This window comes from Vitis riparia, chromosome 1, assembly GCF_004353265.1.
Source record: "Vitis riparia cultivar Riparia Gloire de Montpellier isolate 1030 chromosome 1, EGFV_Vit.rip_1.0, whole genome shotgun sequence".
NCBI classification, from domain to species: Eukaryota; Viridiplantae; Streptophyta; class Magnoliopsida; order Vitales; family Vitaceae; genus Vitis; species Vitis riparia.
In genome coordinates, this window is record NC_048431.1 from 14611444 (window position 1) to 14629091 (window position 17648).

Here is a 17648-nt window from a genome sequence, read left to right on the forward strand (position 1 = left end):
TGGAGTTAAGAAGGTTGAACCACCTATTTCAAAATTCAAAAATTGAATGAGAAAGGAATTTATACTAAATATTTACAAAAATGATGAGTGGGCCCCACTTTGAGCAGCTGAGGACAAGGCTCAAAGGGTCCATGCCATGATGGTATACTCATATAAGTTGCAATGACATTTGAATGTAGCTTGCAGGGGTGTTAAAATTGGAGATTTTTGGCTAAAACAGGGGAAAACAAAGGAGGAGTGTTAAAACTAGAAAATTGAAGTTTGAAAATGAATTTAAAAAGAATCAAATCCTTGGTAAGCATGAAGAAAAAATTTCGCAAGGTGAAAATTCACCTTGCCAAATTTTCGCACTGGTTACTCCCCTTGCGAAAGTGCAATCCTGAGAGGTTGCATTTTGCATCTTGCCAAAATGTGCATTTCGCAAGGTGAAATTCACCTTGCGAAATTTTCACAACTCACTTGTTGAGTTGCGAAATGGGCTTTTAAGCTTGGACTTAGATATATTTCTCCCCTATTTCACCTTTTTCTCCACATTTGTGAGCTTGTGAGCTTTCGTACCTGCATGAACACTTCAAAACTCATCTTAAAAACATATTAAAACTAAATTAAAGCTAAGAATTCAAACTAAAACATGCATAAATTTAAAAAAAAAAACATAGAATTTAAATGAAGCTGATAGCATGTACCCCAAAAAGAAGATGAACTATTTAGCTCATCCTCACTCACACACCCACGTCATGTTGAATTCCCCCTGGATCCCAAATAAAATTGGCATCCTTCCCATTTGGTCCAAGGGAATTTGTTTCTCTTCTCTTCCCTGGAGAAGTGGATGCTTTAAAGGGTTCAGGTAACCCTTTATCATCTTGAACCTTATGATTTTCAATGGAAGGTTGGTCCATAGAGTTGTCATAGCAATCCCCCACCAAAGTGTCGATCATCAACACTTTCCTTGATCTTTTTGCATTGGTTCCTTGAAGGTTATGGTAGGGTTGAGGAGGAAGCTTCCTTTTCCCCCTTGCTATGTCGAGATTGGTGAGCTTCTCAATGGAGTCTTGAATTTTTTCTATCCTTAGTGATAGATCATTATAAACCTCCTCCATTCTTACATTTATTGAACTCTCCAAATTATCAATCTTTTCATTAAGATGAGAGTTGATCTTTTGTTGCTCACCTACAAAGTCCTCCATGACTTTGCTTATCTTCAAAATGGCTTGCTCCAATGAAGATGTACTCATTGATGGTTGAGGTTGAGGTTGGGTTGTAAGGTTGGGATGGTTATTCCAACTTGAGGTGTAGGAGCTTTGGTAACCGCACATGTCTCTCACAGTTGGAATGGTAGGGCACTCCCCTACCGTATGCTCATATGAATCATCTCCATTCAAAGCATACTTACTACCCCATTGGCTTTGTTGAACTTGCCTTTTCCCCAATTCAATCAGATCCCTCATGGATAGGTATGCGAATTTGTCCTTCAGTTGATCATAATGAGAGCTTTGATCTTCATGTGGAATTTCCATTTCTAAAAAATGATATTCAACTAAGGCTCTTTTCTTCAACTTGTACCAGGGTTCCCTCTTGGTCTCGAATCCAACAAGGAATGCACAAATTGAAATTAAAACAAAAATAAAAGAAAAGAGAATAAAAAATTTAACTAAATAAAAACTAAACTAAAAAAAAAAAAAATTATAAGAAAACTCACCAAACTTGTGATGAAGATCACAAGTTACCCTTAATGGTTGCTTCACTGTGCTTGTGGCACCTTCCCCGGCAACGGTGCCATTTGATGCAACTCATGGTAGCTTAGCTTTAAAGGCGTATCAACAAAATTTATACCTTAAATACTATTACTAAAGTAGCCAAGCTACTATAGCATAGTGGTTCTAGGATCGTTCACTGGGAAGGGTTTTCGCAAACACAAGTGATATTCAAATTAGGAAAATAGGTGATTTTCTTATGGATGTTAGCTTTAAAAGAAGATGAAAATGTTTTAAAGAGATTTAAACTAATTTAAGCTAACATTAAAGACTAAAATGAAAGGGTGTAAAAACAAGTTTCTCAAAGATAGGATAGCTATGCTCTGGTGATTACTACTCAAAAAGTGCTATTTGATAGCTTGTAATTAATCTTTTTAAACACTTTTGAGTAGTAGTTAGTGCCTTTTAACTCAATTAGCATGTTAAGGCCCCTTTCAATCAATTCTAATCAAATTGCCTTAAGTTTTGGTGTTTTGATAGCTTTTTGATCACCAAAGCATTATGAGATTGAGGAGAGTTATATGGAATCCTTGGCAAGCAATGGGAAGCTTAGAGGCATGAAGAATCAAAGCTTTGAAGCACTTTTGCCATAAGCAAAGTGGAAATGCAAGGGGAAGCAAAGAGAATCCAGCCATGAAGCATTCTTGATGACAGTCACTATAGCCACTTTTGGAGCACTTTCTGAAGTCCAAATAATGCATTCTATATGTCATTTGAAAGCTTAGGAAGTCAACAATCCAATGCTTCAAACCGTGTACGATTTGGAGCTGAAATGAGGAAGTTACAGCCTTTGGAAGATGACTGCTCCAAGCTGAAGGAAGGATTCAGAAAAGTGCTGCAGAATCAGCCTTTTGTTGCGGAATGATTTCGCAACACTTTTGTACAGTGCTATGGATTTCCCCTGAAGCTTCATGCCGCGATGGAAGCCAAACACCACAAGATGGAAGTCAACTCCGCAGAGGTGTTGAATCAGCCTTTTGCTGCAAAGAAATTTCGCAGCTCTTCTTATGCACCTGCGAAATTTCGCAGACCTCATTTTGCACGTGCGAAATGGTCCTTAATGCTTCCCGATATTTGTAACCGATACCTGGTGATATTTTTCATTAGATTTTTGTTGCCTAAATGCCCAAATTCTCCTTGTAAGCCACCAATTATAGGATTCCTTAGCTTTTAAGTTAGGAATTTGGCAAAATATCCATGTAAAAGCCATCAATGTAATTTTGGTATAAATATAGCCCGAAGAGCCTGTTCTGAGGGTGATGAACCTTTTGTAAAAGTTTCAAAGGAAGTAAAATACGAAGCTTGAGCTCTGCTTTACCTTCTCACTTTGATTGTGTTTTTATTTATTTACTAAGTTATGCACTCTCTGAGGAGTTTTCCCCAGAGAATGAGTAACTAAACCTTTTAGTTCCTTGGAGTTAAGGTTGCCGGGAAATGTTCCAAGTGCAAGAATCAGAAGCTTTGTGGTTTCAGCTATGAATGAATAGAAAGTGTGTCCCATGAATGGTTTCTACGTTTTTAGTTAACTTAAAACGCCTTGGAGTCACCTGTGCCAACACTTGGTAAGGCAAGTGATCTCTAACCATGGAGATGCACTAGTTTACCTCTTGCGAGCCTCTGGTAGGTGACTTGAAGGTAGGATTTTCTAGAATTGCCAACACTTGGTAAGCTTTTGGACTCTAAGGAGACATCTATTAGTTATCTCTTGCGAGCTTGTGAAAGGAAGTCCAAGGTTAAAGATTACCTTGAATGGTAAAGGCTAGTGAGAGGCTCAAACCATTGCAAGTTGCATCAGTGAGAGAATTAAAGCTGAAATCCAATTGAGGGATGCATTTGTGCAGCACCTGTTAGAGAATTGACTATATGTTAATTCTCTAATGTGAGGAATTGAACCAACTGACCGGAGCTATGCTATTGCATGAGGAACCTCCCCTGTAAACCTGAATCTTCAAGGAATGCTTTTCTTCTTAAGTAATTTTCATCACTTGTTGTGTTGTTAATCTAAGTTCAAACCTTTTTCAACCAAAGTTTGTGTTTTATTTCTTAAGCTATTCTTGAAATGAAACAACACCAATTCACTTTGAATTGGTATCATTTTTTAGTTTGAGTACCCTTCCCAGTGAACGATCCTAGAGCCACTATGCTATAGTAGCTTTTTCTTTGCTACCCTAGTTCATGGTGTTGTAGGTTATAAATTTTGTTGATTACTCCCGCCATCAAGGAGCACCAGCTGGACACGAATCAGCTGAGACACCAATTAGGCATGAATCAAATGGCATCGTTGCCGGGGAAGGTGTCAAGTTATAGTGATACTATTTCAGTGTACTTGTGATTTTCATCACAAGTGTGGTAACGTTTCTTTAACTTTACTAACTCTCAGTTTTTTTTTTAGTTTTACTGATTCATAATCTAAATTTAGCTTTCAAATTCAGCTTAGTTTTATTTTGTATTTGTAGCCTTGTTTCTTTTGTTGTCCTCTGTTTTCATTTTAGTTTCAGATAGTTGTTAGTTTTGTATGCCAAAGTGGATACGAGGTAGTGGAGGAAGGCTTGTTAGAAGTGATACCCTTCATACTAAGGAATTGGAATTGAGCTTGAATATCATGGAAACTACACCTGAAGATCAGCATAGTCACCAAGGTCGTCAAGACAATCTCAGAATTTAGATCAATGAGGGACCGTATGCATCCACCTCGTATGAGTGCACCATCATGTATAATACCTCCTACAGAGCAGCTAGTGATCAGACCATATATTGTTCCACTTCTACCAACTTTCCATGGGATGGAAAGTGAGAATCCCTATGCACATATTAAGGAATTTGAAGATGTTTGTAATACATTCCAAGAGGGAGGAGCTTCAATTGATTTAATGAGGCTTAAGTTATTTCCTTTTACTTTAAAGGATAAAGCCAAAATTTGGCTTAATTCTTTAAGGCCAAGGAGTATCCGTACTTGGACTGATTTACAAGCTGAATTCCTTAAGAAATTCTTTCCCACTCATAGAACAAATGGCTTGAAAAGGCAAATTTCAAATTTCTCAGCTAAAGAGAATGAGAAATTCTATGAGTGTTGGGAAAGATATATGGAAGCTATTAATGCATGTCCTCACCATGGCTTTGATACTTGGCTATTGGTGAGTTATTTTTATGATGGGATGTCATCCCCAATGAAGCAACTCCTGGAGACAATGTGTGGAGGAGATTTCATGAGCAAAAATCCGGAGGAAGCTATGGATTTCTTGAATTATGTAGCTGAAGTTTCAAGGGGATGGGATGAACCAACCAAAGGAGAAGTGGGAAGGATGAAATCTCAACTTAGTGCTTTCAATGCTAAGGCTGGGATGTATACCTTGAAAGAGGAAGATGATACAAAAGCAAAGTTTGCAGCTGTGACAAGAAGATTGAAGGAGCTGGAACTGAAAAAGGTACATGAAGTGCAAGCTGTTGCTGAATCACCAGTGCAAGTGAAGCTTTGTCCTAATTGTCAATCCTATGAACACTTGGTGGAGGAATGCCCTACAATTTCAGCTGAAAGGGAAATGTTTGGAGAGCAAGCAAATGTTGTTGGACAATTCAAGCCCAATAACAATGCACCCTATGGAAACACTTACAACTCAAGTTGGAGGAATCATCCAAATTTCTCATGGAAGCCTAGAGCACCTCAGTACCAACAGCCAGATCAACCATCTCAACAATCCTCAAGTCTTGAACAAGCCATTTTGAATCTCAGCAAGGTAGTGAGAGATTTTGTTGGAGAACAAAAAGCCATCAATACTCAACTTAATCAAAGAATTGACAGAGTAGAGAATACTCTGAACAAAATGATGGATGGAATGCATAATGATATAACCCAAAGGATGGATAATCTCCAATACTCAATATCAAGGCTCACAAATTTGAATACAGTGCAAGAAAAGGGAAGATTTCCTTCTCAACCCAACCAAAATCCCAAGGGTGTCCATGAAGTGGAAAGCCATGAGGGAGAGTCATCACAGATGAAAGATGTCAAAGCCTTGATCACTCTAAGGAGTGGTAAAAAAATTGAGCAGCCACCACCTAAGCCACCTGTTGTTAAGAAAGAGGAAGAGACAATGAAAGAGGAGGAAATAGAAGACAAAAGGGGAGAGATCAGTGAAAAGAAAGAGGACAGTGAGTCAACAATAAATGCAAATCCAGAGAAGGAACTTCTGAAAGAAGAAATGCTGAAAAAATCAACTTCTCCACCTTTTCCTCAAGCATTGCATGGGAAGAAGGGGGTTAGAAATGCAGCTGAAATTCTTGAAGTATTGAGACAAGTTAAAGTCAATATCCCACTATTGGATATGATTAAGCAAGTTCCAACCTATGCAAAATTCCTGAAGGACTTGTGTACTATCAAAAGAGGATTGACTGTAACTAAGAAAGCCTTCTTGACTGAGCAAGTAAGTGCAATCTTACAGTGTAAGTCTCCTTTGAAGTATAAAGATCCGGGAAGTCCTACCATTTCAGTGATCATTGGAGGAAAGGTAGTGGAGAAAGCTTTATTAGACTTGGGAGCTAGTGTGAATTTGCTTCCATATACTGTCTATAAGCAATTGGGACTTGGTGAGTTGAAGCCAACAGCAATTACTCTATCTCTAGCAGATAAATCAGTAAAAATTCCCAGAGGAGTAATTGAGGATGTCTTGGTTCAAGTTGATAACTTCTACTATCTAGTGGATTTTATTGTTCTTGATACGGATCCTACTATAAAGAAAACTAATTTAGTTCCTATCATCTTGGGAAGACCATTCCTTGCTACCTCAAATGCAATTATCAATTGTAGGAATGTGCTCATGCAACTCACTTTTGGCAATATGACACTTGATCTCAACATTTTTTATATGTCTAAAAAGCAAATCACTTCGGAAGAAGAAGAGGGTCCAGAGGAAGTGTGTATTATTGACACTCTGGTAGAGGAACACTGCAATCAGAATATGCAAGATGAGCTGAATGAAAGTTTTGCAGATTGTGAGGAAGGTTTGTCTGAACCTCCTAATGAGCTTGCTACTTTACAAAGTTGGAGGAGGATAGAAGAGATTCTACCTTTGTTCAATGAAGAAGAGGGAGCAGATGCTGAAAAAGAGGTCCCAAAACTTAATTTGAAGCCTCTACCTGCAGAGCTGAAATACACATACCTTGAAGACAATAATAAATGTCCTGTTGTAATATCTTCATCTTTGACCAGTCATCAAGAGAAGTGTTTACTGGAAGTTCTCAAGAGGTGTAAGAAAGCTATAGGATGGCAAATATCTGATTTGAAAGGCATTAGTCCTTTAGTCTGCACACATCATATATATATGGAGAAGGAAGCTAAGCCAATTCGTCAATTTCAAAGAAGATTGAATCCTCATTTACAAGAAGTTGTGCGAGCTGAGGTGCTGAAGCTACTTCAAGCAGGTATTATCTACCCTATATCTGATAGCTCTTGGGTGAGTCCTACTCAAGTGGTCCCAAAGAAATCAGGGATTACTGTGGTTCAAAATGAAGAAGGAGAAGAAATCACTACATGCCTCACTACAGGGTGGAGGGTGTGTATTGATTATAGGAAGTTGAATGCAGTAACCAGGAAGGATCATTTTCCATTGCCATTTATCGATCAAGTGTTGGAGAGAGTCTCTGGCCATCCGTTCTACTGTTTTTTGGACGGGTATTCAGGGTATTTTCAGATTGAGATTGCTATGGAAGATCAGGAAAATACCACTTTTACATGTCCATTTGGAACATATGCTTATAGAAGAATGCCTTTTGGTTTATGCAATGTACCTGCAACATTCCAGAGGTGTATGTTGAGTATCTTCAGTCATATGGTGGAGCGAATTATGGAGGTTTTCATGGATGACATCACCGTATATGGAGGTATATTCGAGGAATGCTTAGTCAATTTGGAAGCAGTTCTTCACAGATGCATGGAAAAAGACTTGGTGCTTAATTGGGAGAAATGCCATTTTATGGTACGTCAAGGAATTGTCCTTGGCTATATTATCTCTAAAAGGGGCATTGAAGTTGATAAAGCAAAGGTGGAGCTCATTTCCAAATTGCCAACCCCAACAACTGTAAAAGGAGTAAGGCAGTTCCTTGGCCATGCAGGCTTCTATAGGAGGTTTATCAAAGATTTTTCAAAGCTTTCAAAACCTCTTTGTGAGCTGTTAGCTAAGGATGCTAAGTTTATATGGGATGAGAGATGTCAAGATAGCTTTGATCAATTGAAGAAATTTTTGACAGCAACTCCAATAGTGAGGGCCCCTAACTGGAAATTACCTTTTGAACTAATGTGTGATGCCAGTGACTTTGCTATAGGAGCTGTGCTTGGTCAAAGAGAAGATGGGAAGCCCTATGTGATTTTCTATGCAAGCAAAACATTGAACGAAGCCCAGAGGAATTACACAACTACAGAGAAAGAATTGTTAGCTGTGGTATTTGCTTTGGACAAATTTTGTGCTTATCTGGTAGGGTCTTTCATCATTGTTTTTATTGACCATTCAGCCTTGAAGTATTTACTGACAAAGCAAGATGCAAAAGCAAGGTTGATAAGATGGATTCTTTTGTTACAAGAATTCGATCTTCAAATCAGAGATAAGAAAGGAGTGGAGAATGTGGTAGCTAACCACCTCTCGAGGTTAGCTATAGCACATAATTCTCATGCTTTGCCTATTAATGATGATTTTCCTGAGGAATCACTTATGTTTCTAGTCAAAACTCCGTGGTATGCTCACATTGCTAATTATTTAGTGACTGGTGAAATTCCAAGTGAGTGGAATGCACAAGATAAGAAGCACTTCTTTGCAAAAATTCATGCTTATTATTGGGAAGAGCCTTTCCTTTTTAAATATTGTGCAGATCAGATCATAAGGAAATGTGTGCCTGAGGAAGAGCAACAGGGAATTCTAAACCATTGTCATGAGAATGCATGTGGAGGCCACTTTGCCTCTCAGAAAACAGCTATGAAGGTGTTGCAATCAGGGTTTACTTGGCCATCTCTGTTCAAAGATGCCCACATCATGTGTAGAAGTTGTGATAGATGCCAAAGGCTTGGCAAGCTGACAAAAAGGAATCAAATGCCAATGAATCCCATACTAATAGTTGAGCTATTTGATGTATGGGGCATTGACTTCATGGGACCTTTTCCAATGTCTTTTGGTAATTCTTACATCTTGGTGGGGGTGGATTATGTTTCTAAATGGGTTGAGGCAGTCCCCTGTAAACAAAATGATCATAGAGTGGTTCTCAAGTTTCTGAAAGAGAACATTTTTGCAAGATTTGGAGTGCCCAAGGCTATAATCAGTGATAGAGGTTCTCATTTCTGCAACAAGCCTTTTGAAAGTTTGTTAGCCAAGTATGGAGTGAAGCATAAGGTAGCTACACCTTATCATCCATAGACTTCCGAGCAAGTTGAGCTAGCAAACAGGGAGATAAAGAACATACTGATGAAAGTGGTGAGTACAAACAGGAAATATTGGTCTGTTAAGCTTCATGACTCATTATGGGCATATAGAACAGCTTATAAGACTATTCTAGGTATGTCCCCCTATCGTCTTGTTTATGGAAAAGCATGTCATCTCCCTGTGGAAGTTGAATACAAAGCTTGGTGGGCAATCAAAAAGTTGAATATGGACTTGATCAAAGCAGGAGCAAAGAGGAGCTTAGACCTTAATGAGATGGAGGAATTAAGAAATGATGCTTACATCAATTCCAAAGTTGCAAAACAGAGGATGAAGAGGTGGCATGATCAACTAATTTCCAACAAGGAATTTCAGAAAGGCCAAAGAGTTTTACTCTATGACACAAGACTCCATATCTTTCCTAAAAAGCTCAAGTCTAGGTGGATCGGTCCATTCATTATCCATCAAGTACTTAACCATGGGGTGGTGGAATTATTGAATTCCAATGGCAAGGACACTTTTAAAGTTAATGGATATCGTCTCAAGCCATTCATGGAGCCGTTCAAACCAGACAAGGAGGAGATCAACCTCCTTGAGCCTCAAAAAACCTAAGCAAAGAAGGGTTTGATGGACTTGGTTTACCAAAGTCCAAAATTTTTGTAAATTTTGTAAATTTTAAAGTTTTATTTCTACTTTTGATCTTAGTTTTCGATTTTAAATTGTGTGTTTTTATGTAATTTCATCTGTTTGAATGATTCCAGGTGGGAGAAAATGCAAGGGAAGAAATCGGGAAGAAATTGGAGCGAAAACAGAGCAGAAAAAGAGCAAAAACAGGGGAGGAAAAGAGCTCTGCGAGATTTTGCAGCTAAAGAGGATTTCTCTGCGAAAATGGATTTTTGTTGCGAAATCAGTTCGCAACGCTTTTGAGTCCTCTGTGAAAGTTTTCGCAACTGTGAATTTAAAATTGGCACACGAGTGCCACTTCACAGCACAGGAGCCCCAATTTCGCAGCTGCGAAGTGGTCTGCGAACCACTAAGGCACAAAAAAGCCCCATTCCGCAACGATATCTCCATTTCGAAGGGTGTTTCGCAATTGCGAAACCGATTTTTGGCACACGAGCGCCATTCCGCAGCATAGTGACTCCAATTTCACAGCTGCGAAGTGAGCTGCGAAAGCGATTTTCTCCTACGAAACGCACAATGTTGCTGCGAAAGTGATTTTCTTTTGCGAAACCTAAAAACAACCTTTAGTATTCCTCTAGTCTTTATAAATACCAGTCATTTGGGCTGCGAAACCATTTCAGAAAGAGGAAAAGTCGCAGCAACTGTCCATTCGTCTCCTCTCCATCGCCCGACGCCGCTAGCACCTCCGTTCGTCCCCTCCGTTCATCAACGCCGCCAAAACCTCGTCAGTTCGTAATGGCACGAACCAGAGGCACTAAGTCTTCTTCTCCGTCCGCCCGAAAGCCCGCGCCGCGCAAGGCGCCTGTGCAAGCTTCAACCTCTGAGCCTCCACGGCCAGAAGTTGCTCTGCCTCCTCAGAAGCCCACGCCAAAAAAGTGCCAAGCCAAGCCGACACTGCAAACGCCTCCGGCGAGGCGCTGCCTTACCAGGTTAGGGGGCCGTCCCCTCCAAAAGCGAGCTAGAGTGGAAAGCTCGGAACCCATTGACTTGACAGGGCAATCCCCTATTCAATCCCCTGTCCCATCTCCAGAGCCCACTCCTGTGCCATCTCCGGCACCACCGGCGAAGCCTCAAGCAAGCCAACAGCCGCCTTCTGAGCCTCAAATTCCGGTTGAACCAGCTCTAGAAGCAATAATTAGGCGTCCAATGCTCACTCAGCCTCCAATTCAAGGCAATTTGGACTGTCGAGCTAGGCCATTCCATTCTGAGCTGTGTTTTGACACAGCTGCCTTCCAATTGCGGCCAGAACTTGAAGGATCATTTCAATTGCTGCGAAGATATCGAATGGAGCAGCTTCTGACCCCGCGAGACTTCTTTTATCCAAGAGTGGCCATGGATTTTTATCAAACCATGACTACTCAGCAGGTTAGAGATCCCACCTTAATTCATTTCACTATTGATGGTAGACATGGCATCCTGGGAGCTCGTCACATAGCTGAGGCCCTGCATATCCCATATGAGCCCAGCCATTTTGATGATTTCCGAGCTTGGGCCAGTCCATCTCAGCTGGAGATGGTGCATATCCTGTCTGGAGGAGCTTCCAGAAATCCATATCTGTTGAGGGGAGAACTTCCTCCAAGGATGTTCCTCATTGATACCCTTTTGCGCCATAATATCTATCCCCTCCAGCATTGGACCCAGAGAAGAGGAATTCTGTTGGAGGCTTTGTTCAAAATGTGTGAGGGATACTTTTTTGGTCCTCACCACTTGATCATGGCAGCCCTTCTCTATTTTGAAGAGAAGGTGCATAGGAAGAAGTTGCCCAGAGCTGATGCCATCCCTCTTCTCTTCCCGAGGCTGCTATACCAAATTCTTGAGCATCTGGGATATCCAGCAGAGCCTCAGCTGGAGCGAAAGAGGATTTTTAGAGATGTGTTTACTTTCGAAAAATGGAGCAACATGACAGCTTATAGGATGGAGCAGCCAGAGCTTCCACAGCCAGCTCAGGCTCCAGCTGCTAGGAAAGCATCCCCACGTCTTATACCTGAGGGTATACCTGTTGCCTCTCCCTCCACAGCCAGAGCCTCTCCAGTCCCTCCAGTTGCTCCATCATCAGCACAGTCTTCCACATCAACCGAGCCTAGGATGGCCATCCCTATTTCTGAGTATAGGGATTTATGCCAAGCATTGGAGACCTTGACAGCCTCTCAGAGCAGCCTTGCTCAAGAGATGGCAGCCTTGAGAGCTCGCCAGGAGCAAATGATGGCCACCCAAGCTCAGCATACTACTATATTGAGGCAGCTTCAGCATCATTTTGGCCTCCTAGCAGCTGATGAGCATGTCACTCCTACCACAGCAGAGCCATCTCCTTAGGCCATCAACACCAGCACCACTCTCCTATCTGAACATATATATGTCTTTTATATATTGCTTTTGTGTATTTCGTTTTAGTTAGTTATATATGAAATCCCCCACATTTTGATAGCATATATGGGATTACTTGGATCACTTGTATTACTTCTTTTCCAGCTGTACTCAAATGATTAAAGTAATACAAAGTCTGATTTTTGTTAACTCTTAGCATTAATTTATTCTTATTTCCTTTGCTCACACCTTTTATTCTTTTTGAAACATGTGGTTTCTCCAATCAGTATTCGAAATTGATATCACTCAGGAGGTACCACTTCCTCTCTTTAATTTCAATCACCCATATCACATTGAGGACAATGCTCAGCTCGGTTGGGGGGGGAGAAATGAGGAAGGAAGTTTGCTAAGTTAAAGGAAGTATGCTAAGTTATTTTGATATTTTAGTCTTGTATAGTAAAGTAGTTGTAGTTTTTGCTTGATTACTTTAATCTCCATGGTTTATGAAGAAAATTTTTCAAATTAAAACAGGAGAAACTGAACTTTAATCTCAATGTTCGTTACAAGGGTGGATAGGTGGAGTTAGCATATGGTAGGCAAAAAGGCTATATGAAAAAGTCCGGGGTAAAATCCAAGGAGTTAGTGGTTGAAAGATCCTTAAAGCTTGATGCCCTAAACCTTAATTGGTTGGGAGTCATCGATGGACCCCCGTTACATGGACAAAACAAAAAAGAATGCCCCTTAAGCCTGTTACCTTCTATTAAAAAAGAAAAAAAAAAGAAAAAAAGAAAAAGAAAAGTGTGTGTTCTCTGTTTATTGAATTTGGTCAGTTTGCTAAGTGTTGAAAAGAGATAGGTTGGGGGGGGGGGGGGGGGGGAGATTAGTTTAGCATGCTATATTCGGAAGCTATCATCTTACACTTAGATTTTTGTGGAAGATTAAAGTTTGGTTCTTTGGAAGTGAAGATGATTTTAAAACTTCAATTTGCATAATGCATTCCCTTGATCAATGGTATTTAGCAAAGTTTTTGATAACTCTTGTTGAAATTTGAAGTTATAGTTCTTTAATGTTCCATGTGAGAGTTTGTTAGTCATGCCACTTAAATATTTTTTTTGAAGTGATCAGCATGATGTTGTAAATTATGGTACTTTTATTTTATTTTTCTCTCCTTCATTGCTAAGGGACTAGCAATATGTCGGTTGGGGGGAGTGATAACTACTCAAAAAGTGCTATTTGATAGCTTGTAATTAATCTTTTTAAACACTTTTGAGTAGTAGTTAGTGCCTTTTAACCCAATTAGCATGTTAAGGCCCCTTTCAATCAATTCTAATCAAATTGCCTTAAGTTTTGGTGTTTTGATAGCTTTTTGATCACCAAAGCATTATGAGATTGAGGAGAGTTATATGGAATCTTTGGCAAGCAATGGGAAGCTTAGAGGCATGAAGAATCAAAGCTTTGAAGCACTTTTGCCATAAGCAAAGTGGAAATGCAAGGGGAAGCAAAGAGAATCCAGCCATGAAGCATTCTTGATGACAGTCACTACAGCCACTTTTGGAGCACTTCCTGAAGTCCAAATAATGCATTCTATATGTCATTTAAAAGCTTAGGAAGTCAACAATCCAATACTTCAAATCGTGTATGATTTGGAGCTGAAATGAGGAAGTTACAGCCTTTGGAAGATGACTGCTCCAAGCTGAAGGAAGGATTTAGAAAAGTGCTGCAGAATCAGCCTTTTGTTGCGGAATGATTTCGCAACACTTTTGTACAGTGCTATGGATTTCCCCTAAAGCTTCATGCCGCGATGGAAGCCAAACACCACAAGATGGAAGTCAACTCCGCAGAGGTGTTGAATAAGCCTTTTGCTGCAAAGAAATTTCGCAGCCCTTCTTATGCACCTGCGAAATTTCGTAGACCTCATTTTTCACCTGCGAAATGGTCCTTAGTGCTTCCCGATATTTGTAACCGACACCTGGAGATATTTTTCATTAGATTTTTGTTGCCTAAATGCCCAAATTCTCCTTGTAAGCCACCAATTATAGGATTCCTTAGCTTTTAAGTTAGGAATTTGGCAAAATATCCATGTAAAAGCCATCAATGTAATTTTGGTATAAATATAGCCCGAAGAGCCTGTTCTGAGGGTGATGAACCTTTTGTAAAAGTTTCAAAGGAAGTAAAATACGAAGCTTGAGATCTGCTTTACCTTCTCACTTTGATTGTGTTTTTATTTATTTACTAAGTTATGCACTCTCTGAGGAGTTTTCCCCAGAGAATGAGTAACTAAACCTTTTAGTTCCTTGGAGTTAAGGTTGCCGAGAAAGGTTCCAAGTGCAAGAATCAGAAGCTTTGTGGTTTCAGCTATGAATGAATAGAAAGTGTGTCCCATGAATGGTTTGTACGTTTTTAGTTAACTTAAAACGCCTTGGAGTCACCTGTGCCAACACTTGGTAAGGCAAGTGATCTCTAACCATGGAGATGCACTAGTTTACCCCTTGCGAGCCTCTGGTAGGTGACTTGAAGGTAGGATTTTCTAGAATTGCCAACACTTGGTAAGCTTTTGGACTCTAAGGAGACATCCATTAGTTATCTCTTGCGAGCTTGTGAAAGGAAGTCCAAGGTTAAAGATCACCTTGAATGGTAAAGGCTAGTGAGAGGCTCAAACCATTGCAAGTTGCATCAGTGAGAGAATTAAAGCTGAAATCCAATTGAGGGATGCATTTGTGCAGCACCTGTTAGAGAATTGACTATATGTTAATTCTCTAATGTGAGGAATTGAACCAACTGAACGGAGCTATGCTATTACATGAGGAACCTCCCCTATAAACCTGAATCTCCAAGGAATGCTTTTCTTCTTAAGTAATTTTCATCACTTGCTGTGTTGTTAATCTAAGTCCAAACCTTTTTCAACCAAAGTTTGTGTTTTATTTCTTAAGCTATTCTTGAAATGAAACAGCACCAATTCACTTTGAATTGGTATCATTTTTTAGTTTGAGTACCCTTCCCAGTGAACGATCCTAGAGCCACTATGCTATAGTAGCTTTTTCTTTGCTACCCTAGTTCATGGTGTTGTAGGTTATAAATTTTGTTGATTACTCCCACCATCAACGAGCACTAGCTGGACATGAATCAGCTGAGACACCAATTAGGCATGAATCAATCTTATGCAAATTGGAAATCTCAGGATAGGTTCATCACGTTGGGGTTGCAACTATGGTGATGCTTGCTTCCCGAACCGGTATGGATTTAGCAAATCAAGTTTTAATCCTTTAAAATGGCAAAACAGATGGTAATGAATTTCATCAATGGTTATTCACCTTAGACTTCCTTTGAATGGCTCGTAAGAGATAACTAATGGTCTAAAGCCAAAAGCTTACCAAATATTGGCAACTCAAAGTCATTTCAGGTGATAAACTCACCTTTCAATGGCCATTAAATTGGTTCTAATGGATTAATGCAAAACTTGGAATTGAAAACCTCACCTTCCAATAGCTCATAGGAGATAACTAATGGATAGAAATCCAAAAGCTTATTAAGTATTGGCCGTTGGAAGTTGTCCAAAGGAAATAAAAACCAAACTTTGCATTAATGAACCATTAATGAAAAACGACTACCTTACCTTCCAGGTGCGAGAAATTTCCATGGGATTGCATCCAAGCCATCACATAACATCCATACTTTGAGAAACTTAAAGGTTTTAGCCAATCATCCTCTGAGGAAAAGTCCTCAGAGGCTGTTTGGCTACTAAGAAAATAGAAATAGGGAAGAACAGGAGAAGAGAGAAAAAAGAGCTTTATATATTACTAAGTTCATGTACAGAGGATCGATCTCCCCAAAACTATCTCCATTCTGGAGGTGTTGTGCACCTCTATATATAGCAAAATTACAAGATAAAGCCTTATGACGGCTGAATACAAGGTTACAAAAGGAATTTACATGAGAAAATATCAAGCTAAAAATATCTGGGAAGTCGGTGGTGCGTGCGTGGAGAAACAGAGGAAATTTGGCATTTTTGCAATGTGCCTAAATCCTCCTTGCGAAATGGCAAAATTTCGCACCATGAGGAAAATCCCCTTGCGAAATTTCGCAAGGAGAAATTCACCTTGCGAAATTTTCGCAAGGTTTGATGCAGTTGTCTTCCGAAAGCCATATCTTCCTCATTTCAGCTCCAAATCGTACATGGTTTGAAGCGTTGGATTCTTGACTTCCTGAGATTTGAAATGGTATATAGCATATAGAAAATGGACTTCGGTAAATTCCCCAAAAGTGCAAAGGAAGACTGCAGCTGCTGTCCTCTGTTTTCCTCTTCTCCATTGTTCTTGTTTGTGCTCGTGTTTCCACTTGAAATTCAAGCCTGTAAACTTCCAAAATCCTTGCTTTAACTTGTCTAAGTAGCTCCTCCATCATTTGGCATGCTTGAATTGATTCATAAGCTGATAAAAACATGTAAACTTGCCACAAAATGGTTAAAACCAATTACTAAGGACCTTAATGAATTAATTGGGTTAAATGAATATGATTACTACTCAAAGGTGCTTAAAACCATTATAATTAGGTCTACAAAATAGCACTTTTTGGTAGTAATCAGGTGGCAACTTCACAATTAGTTCCACCTTAGCTCTATCTACCTCTATACCCTTCTTTGAGATTACGTGCCCAAGAATAATACCCTGATTTACCATAAAATGGCACTTCTCCCAATTGAGTACGAGGTCTTTCTCTATGCATCTTTTCAAAACATCTTCAAGATGTGACAACCAATCCTCAAAAGAAGTCCCATACACAGTTATGTCATCCATGAAGACTTCCATGATTCGTTCAACCATGTCACTGAAGATGCTAAGCATGCATCTTTGGAAGGTAGCAGGAGCGTTGCATAATCCAAAAGGCATCCGCCTATAAGCATAGGTGCCGAATGGACAAGTGAAGGTAGTCTTCTCCTAGTCCTCCACATCAATCTCTATTTGAAAATACCCGAAATACCCATCCAAGAAGCAATAAAAAGGATGCCCAGATACTCTCTCAAGGACTTGATCCATGAATGGTAAAGGGAAGTGATTCTTTCTCGTTACTGTGTTCGGCTTCCTGTAGTCAATGCACACCCTCCAACCAGTTGTGAGGCGTGTGGACACTTCATCTCCATTGTCTCCCTTGACTACGGTTATCCCAGACTTCTTTGGAACAACTTGAGTTGGACTCACCCAAGTGCTATCTGAAATGGGGTAAATGATGCCCGCTTGAAGAAGCTTCAACACTTCAACCCTTACTACCTCTTGCATATGAGGATTCAATCTCCTCTGTGGCTGACAAGTTAGCTTAGCTCCCTCCTCCATATAAATATGGTGCATGCAAATCAATGGGCTTATCCCCTTCAAATCATAAATTTGCCATCTGATGGCCTTCTTATGCTTTCTAAGGATTCTTAGAAGATTGTCCTCTTGTGAAACGGTTAAAGAAGAAGAAATTATCACCGGGGCTTTATTGCCTTCCTCCAAGTAAGCATACTTCAACT

At 39.8% G+C, this 17648-nt stretch overlaps 1 pseudogene; it reads left to right on the plus strand.

Annotated features, from left to right (window-relative positions):
• LOC117920432 overlaps nt 1–17648 on the plus strand; it is a 149890-nt pseudogene that overhangs the window by 102419 nt on the left and 29823 nt on the right.